The sequence below is a fragment of the Felis catus genome, chromosome D2 (genome assembly GCF_018350175.1).
Source record: "Felis catus isolate Fca126 chromosome D2, F.catus_Fca126_mat1.0, whole genome shotgun sequence".
NCBI classification, from domain to species: domain Eukaryota; kingdom Metazoa; phylum Chordata; class Mammalia; order Carnivora; family Felidae; genus Felis; species Felis catus.
Window position 1 is genome coordinate 77,591,255 of NC_058378.1, and position 19,778 is coordinate 77,611,032.

The following is a 19,778-nucleotide window of genomic DNA, read 5'->3' on the forward strand; positions in this document are numbered from 1 at the left end:
TAATGTAACTTCACATGGTGAGCATTACGGTAAGAAAATAGAGCAGGGTAAGGGATACAGACAGAGGAGGGACTGTCTGGATGGTGGGTCAGGAAAGGCTCTCAGAAGGCAGCATGTGTGAGCAGAGGTCTGGAGGAGAAAACGTGAGCAGTACAAAGAACTGGACGGACGCCATGGCAAATGCAAAGGCCCTGAGGTAGGCCTGAGAGGGCTGTGCTGCCTTGTGGCTAGAGGAAGCTGGATGGGTGATGGAGATATGGAAGGGTAGCCTATGGGCTGGGTAGAGCCCATAGGACTCTACCGGCCTGGTACAGAGCTGGGGTTTCATCCCAAGTGTGATGGGGGCTACCCGGGGTGTGACAGTAAAAAACAAACAAACAAATAAACAAACAAACAAACAAACAAACAAAAAAACCAGAGAATTTCCCAATCAAATTTACAGCTGAAAAGATCATTTGGAGGCTGTCTGGGTGGCTCAGTCGGTTAAGCGTCCAACTCTTGATTTCGGCTCAGGTCACGATTCACAGTTCGTGAGATCAAGCCTGGCCAACGGGCTCTGTGCTGACAGCATGGGGCCTGCTTGGGATTCTCTCCCTCCCTCTCTCTCTCCGCCCCCCACTTACACTCTGTCTCTCTCTCAAAATAAATAAACATTTTTTTTTTTAAACTAAAAACAAGAGAATATCATTTTGACTGCCCGAGGGAGATGGAAACAGAGGCTGGTGAAGAAGCCATTGTATTCACCCAGCCAAGAAACAATGGAGCCGTGGCCCAGCATGGGAGCTGGAGAGAGGATAAAAAGTGGCTGGGTCTGGAATATATTCTGAAAACACAGATGACAGGACTTCTGATGGCCTGGAGGGGGGAGGGCCCGGGAGGAGGGCTGAAAGAGAAGAGCCCAGCATCTCCCGGCTGGGGGCCTCGACAGAGGAGGGCAGCAATGCCAAGATGGAGAAGCCACAGAGAGGAGCGAGTGGGGGCAGCGCGGGCCTGGAGCTCTGCGCCCAGCCGCGTGGGTACCAAACGCAAGTCCCCACAACCTGGGCCAACCGACATGCCCATCCCCGTCCGGCTCTACCCGTGAGGCAAATCCTCTGCCCCGGCCGAGTCCCTCTGCCCCTTAATGCCCCCCGTCTCCCACTCCACTCTCGCCTGAGGACCCCAATCCTCTGCTCACACGTGAGGGCCCAGAGAAAGCTCCCTCTTCCATGCAGACTCCCTGCGGTCCCTCTTTCCTCCGAACCCCTGGTTCCTCCAGGCCCCTCCTTTTGACTCGGCGCGCCCTGCCTGCTTCTGCTCACTTTTCTTCCACCCTCTCTCCAAGTTCTATCAGTCCCTTCGGGGTGGGAGAGGCGTCCCCATGATGCTCAGAAGAGCATCGCGCCCAGGGAGGTGCTCCTGGGCTAGTCTCGATGCATCGCGCCCAGGGAGGTGCTCCTGGGCTAGTCTCGATGCATCGCAGATGGTGTATGACAGATCAGAGGGTCCATGGGTCTGCCTGCAGCCGAAGCCACTGGTTTTGAAATCTTTACTTGGTAGTCTCCCAACGTGAACACGGAGTGAAAAACAACTCACTGGGTTATCATCTAAAACACGACATTTCAGAGTGTCCGCGAAGTTCTGAAACTCTTTTAAGGATATTCCAGCGTCATCTCAAGCAGAAAACCCAGCATGGAGTTCGTTCCGTCAGTAGGCCAGATACCCATCTGGCCAACACCCAGCTTGTTTGGAATTTCTTCGCTAGCTTTCAGATCACCTTGGCAAGGCAAAACGCGGGTGTTGCCTTTTAGAGGCAAGCCTCTGCATCTACCGTGTCCTCACGCTAAGGAGGGGAGAGATGATTCTCGGTGTCTCTAGACTGTCGGCTTTGTTTCTGCTACACAACCAGGGTCCCGAGCCTTGGAGGTTAGTTCCGTGTAACAGTGTGTAAATCACACGTCTGCAAACACTGCAACGTGGCCTTCGTCCTCAGCATGGAGATCTCCCGTTGTCGGCCACATTAGAAACGTACAGCTTGCTCTCAACGGCCCGCTGCTGTTTCATGATAAGACACAACCCTAAGAGCCGGTGCGCCGTTGAGACAACCCGTAAGTTCAAGAGCACGATCCGTTTTTATCACGAAAGCCCCCTTCCTTCCCAAGCATCCACCAGACACACTCACCGCTGGCTACGCGCACCACAGATTCGGCAGGGAGATCCAGCAGCTTCCAAGGACTAAAGATGGGGTGATGTCACAGCAGCCCCACATCGTGGTGATCCGAGGAATGCTTTCACCTGGTGATCTCAATGCGTCTTTGACAGAGGGACGGGGTGACTGGACGCTGGACTCGTTCAGGATTCCACAAACAACTAGGAAGCCTTTGAGCACGAGGGCAGTGGGGCAGGTGCGGAAAACTCTGGCCTGCTCTCCTCCTTCCATGTACTTGAACTCTAGTCGAGGAGGTGAGAGAAATTCACCAGCCCCTGCTCCCATGTGCCACGTGGAGGTACAGTCGCCAGCTTCTCGTCCAGCCGCGGGGAAGGGCTTCAGGGGGAACCCGGACGTGAGAAGTGATCCCGGGGACGTAAGACAGGTGCCATGTTTCAGACTTCAGCCAGTGGTTCTGATTGGCTCTTCCAATTCTCTGCTTCTGGAAAGTGAACTTAGAGCAGGCTTCCAGAAAGACAGAGTCAAATTTGTATCCCAGCCCAGGCACCCAGCCACTTTTTCCCCTAGGCACTTTCTGCACCTCTCTGATGCTCAGTTTCCTCCTTTGCCAAAGAGGGATAAGACTGTAAGGGGTGCTCGGAATAAAGAGGAGAGAGAGATGGTTCTGAAGTTCAGAGAAGCATGCCTGGCACACAGCATTTGCTCAGTAAATAGTGACTATTGATCTTAGGAAGCAAGACGCACATGGTAATTGGAAGACAGAGAACATTCCAGGGCAGGGTCTCAGGAAGGGCAGCCATGAGCACAAGCCGGCCTAGAAGCATCCCTACGGAGATGCATCTGCTCAGCCTTTTTTGCCACTCTTCTGGTGTCGTGACACAGGCCGGTGTTCGCAGCCGTGGACGGACCTGCCAGCCTCCCCGCCCCCCGTCCCCAGGCCTGCCGTGCACCCACCAAGCAGTACAGGGCGGAGGGAAGGCCGAATGCCAGGGAGAAGAAAGCCTTGATGAATGTGAAACAGACCAAGGAAAGCTTTGCGGGTCAAATAGATTTTTTGCAGCCTATTGATTTTGGAAGCCCATTTGCAGAACTCATCTAAGGCTCGTCCTGGAGGCCTGTCCGCAGCCCGGCGCCTGGAAAAACGAAGCAGAACACTTGTTAATTCCTTCTGTGGCTCTGCGGCCACCGCGCTGTGCCAGCCCCCGCTCTGCCGGCTGCAGGGCTCGCTTGTTCCACACCTCTGCTCCTCTGGCCCTCCTGGGGACCTGCGTGAGACAGCCAATTCCCCGCCTGGGTTACAGAAAACCGCAAGTTCGTGAGCAGCCCAGGGAGGCAGCCGAGGCCAGTGGGACATATTAATCCCCTTCTTTCTATCTGCACTTTTCTCTGAATAAAAATGCACTTCAGAATGGTAAGAGGTAAGTAGGACCTTATGAAAGTTTTAGCCTCAGAAATATGCGCCAGTCACGCACCCACTTTATCGGCTTGCGGTTAGAACAGTGACCCACCTGGCTGGCCACGCTGCAGGCACCCCAAATCCAGACCTGTATTCCCGCCTTCTTCTGTTTGGACGAGGCGGATTCAAATAAAGCCAGTTAGAGTCATCGGACCCACTGCAGGTTTTACCTGTAGACGTAAGGTCAGTTATCCTGGCCGATTTGCCATCTTTAAAGACGGCCCTGTTTTTGTTTCTTACAGGTTTCTTTAGTTAGTTAACCAGACCGAGGGTTGACTCTCGACTCTGACACCTACTAAGTGCTGGATCTTGGGACAACAAAACCTCTACATGTTTTGTGGGCACCATCTGGGAATGTTACCTCCTCCGTACAATTGCTGAAAAATGTTTTTCGGGGAAGCCACAGTACCTCGTTACTGAACCATCGGTGAACTCAGAAAAAAGAAGCTGTCAATTAGGTCATTTATTTATTATTTAGTATTATTTATTTATTATTTTTAAGACAGAGAGAGAGAGAGAGAGAGAGAGCACGAGCAGGGGAGGGGCAGAGAGAGAAGGAGACACAGAATCCGAAACAGGCTCCAGGCTCCGAGATGCCGGCACAGAGCCCGACGCGGGGCTCGAACTCACAAACCGCGAGATAGTGACCTGAGCCGAAGTCAGACGCGTAACCGACTGAGCCACCCAGGTGCCCCCGCCGTGCTTTCTTATCACTTAGGACAGGCCTATCAACCTGCCATCTATTTTTGTATGGCCCACAAGCTAAGAATGGCTTTTATATTTGTAAATGTTTTTTAAAAACACACAATAAAATAATACTTCATGATGCACAAATTGTACGAAATTTAAATTTCAGTGTCCATAGATGAATATTCTAGGGTATTTATACACATAGAAGAACACAGTCATGCCTCTCCCCTTATATGTTGTCTATGGTGCCACAATGGCAGAGCTGAGTGGTTGTGACAGAGACCGTCTGGCTCACAAAGCCTGAAACACTTACTATCTGGCCCTTTAGAGAAAAATGTTGCCAATCAATCCCTGACTTAGAATACTTATTTTATACGTATCAAGAGAACTCTTTTAGATTTATTTACTTTTTTAATCATACACCATGCTATTGCATTCTTGATGAAATAAGATATATAAGCGAGTTTTAAACAGGCTAGAACATTAAATCTTCTTGTTCAGAGCCCTATTCCCAATTATCTTTTTTTTTTTTAAAGTTTTACTTATTTAAGTAATCTCTACACCCAACGTGGGGCTCAAACTCACGACCCCGAGATCAAGAGTCACACACTCTACCACTTGAGCTGGCCGGGTGCCCCCCTCAATTATCTTTTTATTTATTTATTTTTTATTATTTAAAAAATTTTTTTTTAACGTTTTATTTATTTTTGAGACAGAGAGAGACACAGCATGAATGGGGGAGGGGCAGAGAGAGAGGGAAACACAGAATCGGAAGCAGGCTCCAGGCTCTGAGCCATCAGCCCAGAGCCCGACATGGGGCTCGAACTCGAGGACCGCGAGATGGTGACCTGAGCCGAAGTCGGACGCTTAACCGACTGAGCCACCCAGGCGCCCCTCTTTTTATTTTATTTAAAAAAATTTTTTTTGATTTGATTTTTTTAACGTTTATTTATTTTGAGACAGAGAGAGACAGAGCATGAACAGGGGAGGGGCAGAGAGAGAGGGAGACACAGAATCTGAAACAGGCTCCAGGCTCTGAACTGTCAGCACAGAGCCCGACGCGGGGCTCGAACTCACGGACCATGAGATCATGACCTGAGCTGAAGTCAGACGCTTAACCAACCAAGCCACCCAGGCGCCCCTGATTTTTTTAAATTTACATCCAAATTAGTTAGCATATAGTGCAACAATGATTTCAGGGGTAGATTCCTTAATGTCCCTGACCCATTTAGCCCATCCCCCCTCCCACACTCCCTCCAGTAACCCTGTTTGTTCTCCATATTTATGAGTCTCTTATGTTTTGTTCCCCTCCCTTTTTACATTGTTTTTGTTTCCCTTCCCTTATGTTCATCTGTTTTGTCTCTTTAAGTCCTCATATGAGTGAAGTCATATGATTTTTGTCTTTCTCTGATTGACTAATTTCACTTAGCATAATACCCTCCGGTTCCATCCGGTTGCAAATGGCAAGATTTCATTCTTTTTGATTGCCGAGTAATACTCCATTGTGTGTGTGTGTGTGTGTGTGTGTGTGTGTATACATATACATATATATATATATATATATATATATATATATATATGTAGATATATACCACATCTTCTTTATCCATTCATCCATCGATGGGGACATTTGGGCTCTTTCCATACTGTGGCTATTGTCGATACTGCTGCTATAGACATGGGGGTGCATGTGTCCCTTCGAAACAGCACACCTGTATCCTGTGGATAAATGCCCAGTAGTGCCATTGCTGGGTCGTAAGGTAGTTCTATTTTTAGTTTTTTGAGGAGCCTCAATACTGTTTTCCAGAGTGGCTGCACCAGCTTGCATTCCCATAAGCATTTTTTTTTCATGTTTATTTATTTTTGAGAGAGAGAGCATGAGCGGAGGAGTGGCAGAGAGAGAAACACAGAATCCGAAGCAGGCTCCAGGCTCCGAGCTGTCAGCACAGAGCCCGACGCGGGGCTGGAACTCACGAACCGTGAGATCGTGACCTGAGTCAAAGTCAGTAGCTCAACCCACTGAGCCACCCAGGCGCCCCTCTCAATTATCTTTTTTTTTTTAATTTTTTTTAACGTTTATTTATTTTTGAGACAGAGAGAGACAGAGCATGAACAGGGGAGGGGCAGAGAGAGAGGGAGACACAGAATCCGAAACAGGCTCCAGGCTCCGAGCTGCCAGCACAGAGCCCGACGCAGGGCTCGAACTCACAGACCATGAGATCATGACCTGAGCCGAAGTCGGACGCTTAACTGACCAAGCCACCCAGGCGCCCCTCTCAATTATCTTTTTAATCGACACTTGTCACCATCTATGTTTCTCCACACAGCACTGTACTCTGTGCCTGTCGGAGACACAGCATTTTTAAAATCCTCATTCTGGCGTAGGTAGCTTCTCTTAATTCTCCTCCTTATCTCCGGGATTTTTATCAAAGGCGCTGACTTGCAAGAACTGATGTTCGCGCACAGGTAGCGACATCTACAGCTGGCTCTGTGACAGCCGGCTGGGACAAAACCACGCTGTTTTTCTCCTGTTAAAAAGTGCGAGCGTTGGGGGAATGTGCACTTTCGAATGCGTGAAATCCGAGGCTTGGCACGTTGCCCGGCCCGAAGGAACACTCAGTCCACCCGAGGTTCCCTCTCACCATACCCTCGTCCCTTTCCCCTTGCAACCAAGAAAAGTTGATGAGATGCGTTGGTTGCAAGCAACAGAAACCGGCTTGCAGTGATTTAAGAGTTTCCTTGGAAGGGTGGAGGTGTTAATGGAACTGAAAGAACGGCTGACCACCTGCTTCCAGCTTTTAGAGCAGGGGAAGCCCTTCAAGAAAGAACTTGGAGCAATGTTCCCATTGGAGCAGGGCTGGGTGTGGATCCTGGAGGGGCACTGGGATTCGGCGGGGGAGGGGGGTAGGAGGTGTCCGTCCGGCTGGCCGGGAGGCATGCACTCACCATCTGTTGGGTGCCCACCACCTACTGGGCACTGTGCATACAGGACGCGTGGTGGGGAGGGGGCATCGCTCAGGAAGAGTGATGGGAGATACAGGCACAGGAGTAGAGGCCGGTTTCTGGAAGATCTTAGTGTATAAAAAGCCCCCAGTTGTTATAAACAGGATCCCGTCCAAAGCTCTAGAAGGTTTGTTTGGTTATCCCGGCCCTAGCTTTTCACGACCTGGGGGGCGGCCAGTTTAGCGGATGCACCGTGTGTCCTTGACTCTCCAGATGGTTCCCATCTTCAGACTCGACTCAGGAGCCCGGATGAGGGGTGTGTGGATGCCCACTCCCACCGAGGACGCTGAGAAAGCAAAGGCAAGGGCCTGGCGCCCGGAAGGAGGGCTCCCTGGGCAGGAAGGTGCTGCACTGGGAGGCCCGGCAGGCAGCCAGCCGCTCGGTGGTATGAAACAGCCCAGAGTTTCCGCGGGGAGAGCCAAGCGTGGAAGCAGCTCTTAAAGCGTCGCTTCCAACCGTCGGGGCGGCCAGGGAGCGCGGTGCCAAGTGCAAGACCGACAGAGTGACCCAGGGGAGCCTCGGAATCAACACTTGGCCCGGGGGGTCTGGCCGCAGGTCAGCAACAACACGGGCGGCAGCGATAGCAGGAAGGGAGCACCCGGGTTCCGGAGGGGAGAGTGGAAACCCACATCCGCCCGGCCGACCTCCTCCCTGGGAACAGCGCTACCTCTGTGCTCCTTCCAGAGCCACGCTGTGTGTCAGGGAGCGCAGGTACTCACCTCCTCCGGCGGGAGAAACACCTCCTCCGTCTGGGAGAAACTGCTTTGCAAGGGAAAAGTGCTGTGATGGTGCAAAACCCCACACCTGCCGGTCTGACTCGGTTGAGTGGCTCCTTCCAAAACTCGCGACAGGAAAACGTTCCTGCTCTCATGGCCTTACTCTGAAGGACGTACTAGTTCGGGTCTTTCCGGGGAAGGCAGGGGCAACCCGAAGCCGGGGGAGCCGGGGCCTCCCACAGGCATAGGGTGGAGCGTGTTGGTCCTGGGAAGCCCCACAGAGCAGAGGAACGGGGCGGGGGCTGCTTTATAAACCAGGCCCTCTAGAAGGTTCTTCTCTTTGGCCTCATAAAACCTCCTCCCCAACCAGTTCCCCTGCCTGATCCCCCCACTCTGTTCATTCAACTCAGTTTAACCCATATTAATTGAGCAACTACTAGGAGGCAGGCCCTGTTGGGGCTTTGGGGGGCTAGATCAGTGAATGAAATAGAGAAACATCCCTGCTTTAACCGAGATCGCATTCTAGGTGAGGGGGGCTTGGGGGACAATAAAATAAATAATAAGCACAATATACAGGTAATTTATACAGCCTGGCACAGGGATCCCGTGGGCATTAGCAGAGTCGATAGATGGAGAAGCTCGAGAACCATGAGTTTTCACACCTAGCGCTCATCAGGCTAATGTGATCAGAGGCAGCGAGTGGAAGGGCTGAGATCCGGCTCTCAAACCGGATGCCTGGCTTCCGACCCCGCCTCTGCTGTGACCCCCTGCAGGGCCTGGGCAGAGTAGCTCACTTCTCTGGGCTGAGGTCTCCCTCTGGGCAGTGGGGAGAATGGTAGTACTTGGGCTGGGGGCTGCCCCCCCGGGATTAACTGAGATGCTAAAGCAAAGCCCTCAGTGTGGTTCAGCCACGGCTTCCTTGCCCTGTGGTTGTTGGCCGAGGTTGTTAACCCTCTTTTCTCCACACCCCCCTGCACCGGCTGCTGGCTACTGAAACCAGAGCCTCCTTAAGGGCCAGCTGCGATGTCGCCCCCTGTTTATAGCGTAGAGTGTGCTGGGAAGCCCCACAGAGCAGAGGAATGGGGCAGGGGCTGCTTTATAAATCACGCCCTCTAGAAGGTTCTAGACTGCTTACTCTGCCCAAGGCACTGTGCCGCTTTGGTTTTACACTCCTTATTTTGAAATAATTTCAAGCTGACAGTTGAAAGTTGCAGGAATAATACAGGGGGGCCTCCATATACCCCTTAACCAGATTCATCATTTTTTAACATTTTGCCACATGTGTTTTATCACCATCTTTTTTTTTTTTCCTGGATCGTCTCATAAAGACCGCAGACATCATGCTCCTTTGCCCTTTATACTTCTGTGTGTGATGCTTAAAAACGAGGACATTCTTTCGGGTAACCACAGCACAGTTCTCAAATTCTGGAATTTCACATTGAGAATAATACTTTAATCGAAAGTTCAAATTCCAGTTTTGTCCATTGTCCCAATTATGTCTCCCCCAGCATTTTTTCCTCTAGTTCAGCATCCCGTCCAGAATCATTACTGCATTAGTTGTCATGTGCACTTGGGGACTTAGCATTCACTTCACAGTCATGGAGTTCTGTCCCTAACATTTAAAGGCCCCCGGCAGGAGCCCTAAAGGAGACACACGAGCCATAGGTCTAAATATCTAAAGGATATTTTTGTTCAAAATAACATTCACTGAAATATGTTCTGTCCTCCTGCTTTGACAGATCGGCTCTCGTAACCACTGGGAGATCCATTTTCCAGCGTGGAATTCCTGAAGTCCCTGGGGTTCTCTGTGCCGGAATCCATGACTTGGGAAGAATGGCCCCCTCTCTCGGACCTGTAGCCTTCCCCCTTTCTCTTGCCATCCGGACTCTGTCCACATCACTAGGAGCTTTGTTTGCACACAAGTGGACACCCCACTCTGCCCTTCCGAGTTTCATCTGTGCCCACAGATGGCTGCCCTTTGGACCACCGCTTGGACTCAGGGGCATGCACACGAGTGACGTGACAGGGAAGAGGCCTCCTCCGGTCCACGTGGACCAAGAATTCTGGCCTTGGTTACCGTTGGCATTGGCCATCTGTGGCACGACTTGAGAGAGGAGAGGAGGCATGGGCTCCAGGTGAATATGTCCCTGGGGCCCCACAGACTGCTTATTCTGTGGAGATGGGTGACTCGTAGGACAGTCAGAACAGGGTCCTGAAATCGAACAGAGGTCCCTCTGTGTAGGTCAGAGGGTGGTGTCGAAAACATGGTCTCCATGTTCAAGAGCTTGGAGTCTAACAAAGAAGAGGAACAGATAATCATAATCCTATGAAGTCAGTGTTCAGGGAGGGGTGAGCCCACACCATTACTACCCTCTCAGAGCCCTTTTCTTCCTCTAACCTGGCAATCCTTTACTTGCCCCTGTCATGCCCTCCTTGACTTGCCCTGATGGTAAGAACTGGACTTTTTGGCTCTGCATTCCTTTCTTTAAAAAAAATTTTTTTAAATGTTTATTCATTTTTGGGAAAGAGAGACAGAACGTGAGTGGGGGAGGGGCAGAGGGATACAGAGACACAGAATCTGAAGCAGGCTCCAGGCTCTGAGCTGTCAACACAGAGCCCGACATGGGGCTCGAACTCACAAGCCATGAGATCATGACCTGAACGGAAGTCGGACGCTCCACCGACCGAGCCACCCAGGTGCCCCTGGCTCTGCATTTCTTAGCACTCAGTATAGTGTGTGTACCAGCACAGGCCTCCAGAAGACAAGGACTGGATGAATAAACAAAGGCACAGCTGATAAATGGATGGATAGGTGGGTGGGAAGATGGATGAATGGACTGCTTTATGGAGAGATGGATGATTAGATGGGCGGCAGGGTGAATGGATGGATGTTTGGATGGGTGAACGGGTAGTGGATGGACAGGCATGTGATTGGACGGGTGTAGGTACCTGTGGCTAGATGGATGGATAGATGAGTGGACAGATGTTTAGATGGGTGGATGATGGATGAATGGTCAATTTCTGGTCTTTCTTGAATGGCAGATCAAGGGAAGGGCAGTGACAAGAACCATCAGTCCTGTAAAGGGCCCAGAGGTGGTTATGTGACTGGCCAAAGACAACCTGAAGTTCTTGACCTCTGGAATCACCACTTCTGCCACGGAATGGAGCACCTTCCAACCTGCAAGCATCGTCCAGCCTGACTCTCCCCCCAGACTCGCACAGAAGTCGAAGTACTCTATACTGCCACAAAACTGGGTCATCGACAATTAATCTCTCCAAGTTTCCATGTGAAACCTCCTGCTACATGCCTGAGAATTTTTAAAATTCTTTTAAAAATATATATTTCTCATTAGCCCTTCCTGCTGCCTCAGCTTTCAGCAAAAACTTAGAGCATAAAAGCCAATTTGCCACATGCTCCCAAACGATTCACGGGTTTGAAACAGCAACAAAGACTAGGACTGGCCACATGCAGGAAAAAAAAAAAAAAAAAAAAAAGAGAGACGACAAAGAAGATTAATTGCCTTTGGAAATAGAAGATAATCATTGGGAGCACAGTGATAGTCTGTACCGGCGGGAAAGCATTTTCAGAGATACCATATTAGTGTCACAGAGAACTGGGCTCAAGCTCCCACTGTGACATCAAAGGGCCAAGTCATGTGGCTGGTAACGGGATGGGGGGGGAGGGGGAAGGCCTAATGATAGTCCTGTCCTTGCTAGCTGTGCCCATTTCGGCATCAGAATGTCCCCTCCAGGGGTTGCCCCTGGAGGGGTTGACAAATGGCCAGGTGACTCTCACCTGGAGAACTGTTCAGCTTTTGGGGCTTCTTAAGGGCTGGGGAGGACCCTGAGGCAGGGTGGAGGGTGGGGGGCAGCAGTCAGCGGCTGCAGCATCTGACCCCAGGAGAGAACAAGAGAAAGAGAAGTGGAGCAAGTGGGAGAGAACTCACTCCGCGCTCTCTCCTGGACTTCTTCCAGACCCCCAGGTGCCCCCACCTTCCCCCTCTCCCCCCCCGTCCCTCCCACTGGCACGAGCAGCCAGCTCCCAAGGAGCCACCGGGACAGGAAGCCGCGGCAGGTCCACAGCTGGGTGCTGGGAAGCTGGCGCGCGGGAGGCTGAGGATGGGAGGAAATTTGTTTTGGATGTGGCACCCAGATGGTGGGGGTGCGGGGGGAGAGGAGCGGGGCGAGATAAGAAGACACAGCGATTTAACCAGAAAGAGGGGGGTTGCTCAGGGCCACAGGAGTGTTAGATCCCTCTCATTACAGCCGCAGAAACAGCTTTCCTTCTGCCAGCTCTCCACGGCACATGGAGCATCATGATTCACTCGGCCCACAGTCCAATAACCACCTGTCCACGATGGCAGCCGCCAGCCACACGTGGCTATGAAGCACGTGAAAAGTGGCCCATCCCAACTGAGACGACCCAGAAGCGTGAAATACACTCCTGATTTCAAAGAGCCAGTATGAAAAAAGAAAACGTACAGTATCCCATTAATGAACTTTGTATTGATTACGTATTGAAACAATACTATGTGCACACACGGTTTAAACAAAAGAAAGAAACGTTGATTTTGCTGTTTGGGGGCACCTGGGTGGCTCAGTTGGTTGAGCGTCTGACTCCTGGTTTTGGCTCAGGTCACGATCCTGGGATTGAGCCCCATATCAGGCTCCACACTGAGCGCTGAGGGTGCAGCCTGCTAGAGCTTCTCTCTCTATCCGTCTGCCTCCCTCCCTTGCTTGTGCTTGCTCTCTCTCTCTCTCTAAGTAAAAACAAAAATTCACTGTTTCCTTTTACTTTCTTGAATGTGGTGATGAAAATATTGGAAATTACAGATGTGGCTCATATTCGTGGCTCACATTGTATCTTCACTGATCAGTGCTGGTCTGTGGCCTTATTTACTAAGTCTGCCTCCAATAATTCCATCGAAGTCAATCAATACTTGAGGTGAAGGATGCCACCCAGGGTATAAAGATGTTCTCAAAGCATTGCCGCATATCAGAATCACTCGTTGAGCTCTTAAAACTGCCCCCACTTGGCTGTACACAGACTAACGATGTCAGAATCTCTAGGCGCGCGACCCTAGACCTTAGTGTTCTTTTAAAGCCCTCCACAGGGTTCCAAGATGCGGTCAGATTGAGAACCAGAGCTTTAACGTATGGGGCTCAATATTAAGTGAAACAGAAGGATCTGAAATACTACTGTGTAAAGCAGCCTGGGATAATTAGTCAATGTGGGAGATTCCAGAGCCATGGAGGAGAGGAGAGGAAGGTGCAGCTGTTTTTGGGAATCAGGGTGAAGGGGGATTTGGATAAGGCCTTGAGCTGGGGGCTTCCGGGTTGAAATGGGCTGAGGGTGCAGGCGAATTGCCAGGCAAAGAGGATGCCATGGACAAATCCCCGGACGAGGGAAGATCCCAGGGTGGGAAGGTGGCTGGGAGGCCAGAGAGTTTCTGGGTCCTATGGAGCTCCAGGAAGAGGTGATTCTCCTCGAGAGATCAAGGTTGGAAAGGTAGTGGGCCAGAACCTACAGGTCACTGAAACCCAGGATTCAGGACTGAGGAAGCCTAGAACGGCTGAGTGAAGGAGTTGGGCACTCGGATGGTGATTTGGAGGGTGACAGATTTGGTGGGGGGAGGAGGGAGGAGGGAGGAGGGACAAGAGAGGCAGAGCCACGTGGCTTGGCTCTAAACTAAATGATCACCCTTCCAGGGGGGCCATGCCCTAGCCCAGTTCTGAGTAGGCTCACAGCAAGTGTTGGAATAAAGCAAATAGTCAAGAGTTTCAAAGAAACTGCCAGTAGTCTGCTCCCACCTGGTTGCTAGAAAAAGCAGGGAAAGGTAAGAGTATTACCTTCAGTTTGCCCAAAGTTTCCGGTTTTGCCCTCCATGAAGCAACCCTTCAAGGCACTGGTGTTTGCCCACAGTGATCCGCGGGGACAAGCTAAGGGCCCGTTGTGGTTCTCAAGAGCAGGCCTCACGTTGGCACCTGTGCCCTCCAGGCCATGGTCCCCGCTTGCTGCTGGAAAAACCCTGTAGGAGCAGGTGTATTTCCAAAGTCATGACTCCTTGTCCCCACGGGCGGCTAACCTGGGCCAGCTCACCCCACCCTCTCCCTCAATTCTGTGTGCCCTTGCTTACCAACCTGCAACAACATCTCATCCTGCCCAAAAATAGCCCCTTCACCCATGCACACCTTTTTTTTTTTAAGTTTATTGATTTATTTTGAGAGAGAGATGGCGGGGGAGGGGGGGCGGGGGGGGCGGGGCACAGAGAGAGAGGGAGAGAGAGGATCCTGACGCGGGGCTCGAACTCACGAACCATGAGATCACGGCCTGAGCCTCAACCGAGAGTCGGACACTTAACTGCCTGAGCCACCCAGTGCCCCAACCCACGTGCAACTTCTAAGGCAGTAAATCAAGAACCGCTGCTTTGAGTTGTCGAAATGTTTAGAATCACGTCTTCCAGGAAAAGACATCAGTGGCTGTCTGAAGGCTATTGTCCGTCTACCTCGGGGCAAGTAACGCCCATTGCAAAATATTCAATGGGCTGCTCGGGCTGCCTCGGTGACCTGCAGGCTGACAGTTCTGGGCCAGCCCGGACAAGTTAATGCCATATACCGGGGTCAAGGTGATCTTTAAGGAAAGCTTGTTCTTATAACCCATGGGACGGGTTCAAGGAAATATCTATTAATTGTGACTCCTTTGCTAAAACAGCCACTCCCCTTTGCAGCGGGCTTTCCGCCAAGGAGGCATTTATCGTCCTTGAGTGGCAGAATTCCCCTGGGAACACCTGGTTTTCTTTCAGAAGGAAGCTCAGTCTTTCCCTCTGAAGCTGGCCCCTCTGCCAAGCTGACTGTAATCTGCTTTCTGGGGCCTCCGGTGTCGGAGCAGAGACCAGCTCGGGGAATGAAGTCCCAGGGCACGCTCACAGGACGAGGCCTGAAGAATACAGACCCGCTGCTGAGGATGCTAAGACCACCTTGCTCTCTGGTCTCAGCAAGTCAGGCCCTGGGCTTTCCTTTCTGCTTGTCTATTCTATTAATGCATCAGTTGCTACAGCAGATAATGATGCTCAGGGCTGCCGGAGGAATTGAACTTTAACCCACCAAACCGTGGATGAGAGTAAAGGACGCAGTGGGGGAGACAGGAACGGTCAGCTAGGACGTAGACAGGGTGGCCTACATCTGGCCTGTCCGTGTTCCACCCACCCCAGAAGCCTGGGGGTGGGAGGAGCCAGCCAGGTTGTCCCAGCGCATGAGACACGACCTGAAAAATGACCAAATACACAGGTTCCTATGGCACTTGCCACGGGGGCGGAATTGAAATGCAGACAGAATACAATTTAGTGGATTCTCCTCGAAGAGATTTTCACCTACGGCTAATTCCGACTCTTACTTTACAGGCAGGAAGGCAGCTCGGAGAGTTTTAAGTGGTTAACTGAATCCGCACAATACACACAGGCCCCAGGCCATCCAAATTTGCACCTATTTGCAAGCCGACCGGGGTGCAAAATTGTTCCCCCAGTTGCAGCTTGCTCACGGAGTCTTCTTCCTGCTCGACCGGTTCAGCCTATATCTCCGGAGCATCAGTCATGCTCACTGCTGCGGGATACAGTATCCGGCAGACAGTAGTTGCTCGATAAACGTTTTTGAAAACATGACAGAGAAGACAGAAGCGTTCTTCTTAAGGGACCCGCAGACCAGTGTGGACGGGGCTACAAACAAACCGTGGCAGTGCGGCGTGCAAGGTGCCGGAGTGCGTGGTGGCAGCTTGGCCTCCAAAGGAAGACAGCGCAGGCTGTCCGGGAGAGGTGGCGGGACGTGGGTGTTGGAGGTGAGTTTGTTGGGTTTGCCCAGATGACAAGGGGGAAGGGCATTCCGCGAAAGGAAAGCCCACTGGGTTCGTTCACGGAAAAGCAGCTGATTCCAGCCTGTGAGTATGGTGCCACCGTCACCGTCCTAGGGACCTAGCAGGTGGGCATGCACTGTCGTGCAGCTCAGCACCAGACTTATGAACAGTGTTGCACCCGAGCTGATGAGGCTAGTTACACACCCAGTGACTGACACCAGGGAAAAATAACAAGCACCGCCTTTCTAAAGACCAGCTCTGATCCCAGCCGGCTCAGTCTGCAGACTTGACGGGCTCCCTGCTGCCCAGGAAAATCCCCCCACCTGCCGTGTGAGACCTTATTAACCTGGCCCAGGCTGCCCTTCTGCCCTCACCTCAGGCCCCCTGCCTGGTCCTCTCTGACTCGGCCACATGGCCAGGTTGTGCACGCTAACTCTGGCCAGTTACCCCACCTGCACAGTGTCCCTGCTTCGGGTCCACTCAGCTAGTCATTCTTCGAGACCCATGTGAATCTACTCTCTGGATCTTTCTTCAGTGCTCTACATCAGTGGTTCTCTATTCCGATTGGTCAGTAGGCTGCCGCGGGGCCCTTTAAAACATCGCCAGATCTGACTGGCCCCAGACCATTGAATCAGACTTTCTGGGTGGGGCCTGGATCTCACAGTTCTGGAGGCTTGAAGTCTAAGACCAACGTGTCAGTTGGATTGGTTCCTTCTGAGGCCTCACTCTTGGCACGTAGATGGCGTCTTCTCCCTGTGCCTTTATGTCATCTTCCCTCTGTGCCGAGCTCTTGGCCCAAATATCCCCCTTGATAAGGACACAAGTCATATTGGACTAGGACCTACCCTAATGACTTAGTTTTAATTCAATTACCTTTCTAAAGGCCCTGACTCCGAGCCAGGTCACATTCTGAGCTGCTGGGAGTTAGAACAGACAGCATATGAATTTTATGGATTGAGTTATGGAACACAGCTCAGCCCCATCAGGGACTGTAGTCACTTCTCAGGTGCTGCCAGCCTATAGCCAGGCTCAGGACCTTGTTCTAAGCTGACGGGGCGGCCAGCACCTGCTAATGCTCCTGATAACACACTGGGGCATCAGGAATTCTGTTCCGCTCTGAGGAACAGCATTCTGAGCACTGTGGTTTAAACAGATTAAGAGTTCCTTTTTCCTGTGTTAAGGAAGCACAGAAGGGGTGCCTGGGTGGCCCTGTCGGTGAAGCGTCTGACTCTTAACTTTGGCTCAGGTCACGATCTCACAGTTCGCGAGTTCAACCCCTGCATCAGGCTCTGCGTGACACTAACAGCATAGAGCCTGCTTCCGATTCTCTCTCCCTCTCCCTCCGTCTCTCTCTGCCCTTCCCCCTGCTGCCACGTGCTACCTCTCTTACTCTCTCAAAATAAATGAACTTAAAAAAGCACAGCACAGATAGGAGTCCTGGCAGAGGTCCAGTTAAACTTTCAGACCCCTCCCAGGTTATATTTTGTATTCTTTTTCTCAAAAAAGGCCCCCCTCAACTGGAGAAGCCTCAGGCCTCACAAAAGCCGGCTCTGTCCCACAGAACGACTCCAGGGTGGGGAAGGCTTCCTCACAGAGTCCCCAGGGACCCCGGCTCTTTCCAGTTCGTCTTTGGCCGTCCCCAATATGTGACTTTGATCCTTAGGGTCGCAGCATCATGATTCTGTTCCCACTTAAGCAATTCCCCAAAAGGCCCAAGCTTCTGTTTACATCTTACTGGTCAGAACTGGGACGCATGGTCCCCTAGCTGCAAGGGAACTGGGACTGTGGTTCTCCAGCTGGGCTCGTTGTCTCCCGGAACAAGAGGACAGACACGTAGCACCGTCCACTGTGGCTCTCCACATCTGCGGTGTCTGACCGGTCCCCTGTCTGTTTCCCACTTAGATCTGCTCATGCCCTCAGCCGTGTGGGATCTGGCCCAGAGGAGGAGGTGGCCTGTGGCCGGGACCTGAAGGACAGATAATGTAGCAACGTCGGAGACAAAAGGAAGGACATCTAGGGAGGAGGGAACAGCATGAGCAAAGGCACGGGCATGGAAAAGAACGGGTCTGGGGGTAGCTGGTAAAGGGTTTGGCATGGTTCCAATAGAGGGTAGTGAAACAGAAGGTGAAGACAAAGCGGGAGGGCCTCGAAGCCTCTGTAACCCTGATTCACCAAATAGCCCTGATTCACTAGTCCTAGAAATGGCACCTGGGGGCTTTGAGAGCTAGCTCGACTGAAGGACTACCTTTGGCTGCATGACTCAGCCTGACAACGTGTTCAACTCAGCCATTCACCATAAATCCCGGATGGAAAACAACCCTGGCCTCGTTTTCTATAAAATTCCCCCATGAGGCGCCTGGATGGCTCGGTCGGTTCAGCATTCGACTCTTGATTTCGGCTCAGGTCATGATCTCACAGTTCATGAGTTCAAGCCCTGCATCGGGCTCTGCGCTGAATGTGCAGAGCCTGCTTGGGAGTCTCTCTCTCTCCCCCTCTCTCGGCCCCCTCTCCCGCTTGTGCTCTCTCTCTCTCTCTCTCAAAATAAATAGTCTTTAAAAAATACATAAATAGGGGCGCCTGGGTGGCGCAGTCGGTTAAGCGTCCGACTTCAGCCAGGTCACGATCTCGCGGTCCGTGAGTTCGAGCCCCGCGTCGGGCTCTGGGCTGATGGCTCGGAGCCTGGAGCTTGTTTCCGATGCTGTGTCTCCCTCTCTCTCTGCCCCTCCCCCGTTCATGCTCTGTCTCTCTCTGTCCCAAAAATAAATAAAAAACGTTGAAAAAAAAATTAAAAAAAAAAATAAAAAATACATAAATAAAATTCCTCCGGAAGATGCATACTTGGGAGAGAGGAAATATTCTATGCAGATAGTCTATTGCATTTATCACCCTTTACCCTTCCCTCTATCTCCGCATACACACTTTTGACAACTTCGAGGGCAAGGGTGCCTTTACTAGCCTGGGCATGCTCACTGCCCACACTTGCTGCTTCCTGGAGCTGAGCCATCAGTGGCACTTTGTTACAGAAACTGCGGCAAGACAGACATAGGACACGGCCAGCAGGGCAGGTATGGGACACTGCTCGGCTTCAGTGGGGGGCAGACTCCTGACATCACTTCCCCATCCCAGCTCAGGGCTGGGTCAGAACAAGGTGGGTGCTGAGCCGGGCAGCGTCAGTTGGGGGAGCAAGGTGAAAGCTTCCGGCAATCTCCCTGTGGCTGATCCCGGCTCGGGGTGAACAGGGGAGGTAAGGCACGCCTTGTCTCTGAAAGGGACAGAAGTGGCACCAGAAACTGACAGATCTGAGGCTCGTACCTGAGGTCATCTGTCTTTAGGTTCCCAGGTTGTCCCGGCATGCCAAGAGCCCTTGGCGGATACCTACACACACACACCCCCAGGCCCCTGCCCCCCAACCCCCTGCCCCCATCCTGGGACATGCCCTGGACGTGCCTTGAAGACTCGCGTAACTTGGGTGGGGTCGAAAGTCCTCCAGGACCCAGCCAAAGGCAGAGCAGGTGCGGAAGATTCTCTCCCTCCTCCCTGAGCACTGCGGTGAGTGGGACTCCTCCCAGGAGGAGCCGGGGGGGCTTCCCTTCCCCAGCTGGCTGCCTGGAGAAGCTAGGGACTCATCCACTGCTTCGGAAGGACACAGGGCGAGGAGGGGCTGAAGGGGAAAACAAGTCCCTTCATAGGTGTTTCTTTCACTTACAGCACAACCACGCTCGTAGGCTGCTCCCACCAAAGCAGGTCTAAGGGAGTGGAGGCAAATCTGAGCCCCGAGCCAAGGAGCTTCTCACCATCCTTAATGTCATAGTTTTTTCGGTCGCTGAGTGAAGTAAAACTGCCCCTTTGATGAACACCACTAGCAAAGGTGACTGTAACCACGGAGAAGTCGGGAAGGTCTTCTTGGTTGAGTTCCTC

General features: G+C 52.0%; 1 long non-coding RNA gene across 2 annotated transcripts; it reads left to right on the forward strand.

The window, feature by feature from the left end:
• Positions 1 to 11,545: 11,545 nt before the first annotated feature.
• LOC109492889 lies at positions 11,546 to 15,851 on the forward strand. 2 transcript variants are annotated; one of them, XR_006586786.1, is made up of 3 exons: positions 11,609 to 11,997; positions 12,281 to 12,492; positions 15,415 to 15,851. It is a non-coding gene; the product is annotated as an uncharacterized LOC109492889 (long non-coding RNA). The 2 variants fall into 2 exon arrangements; XR_002146854.3 differs by lacking the exon at positions 15,415 to 15,851 and having other exon boundaries at positions 11,546 to 11,997; positions 12,281 to 12,509.
• The last annotated feature ends 3,927 nt before the right edge of the window (positions 15,852 to 19,778 follow it).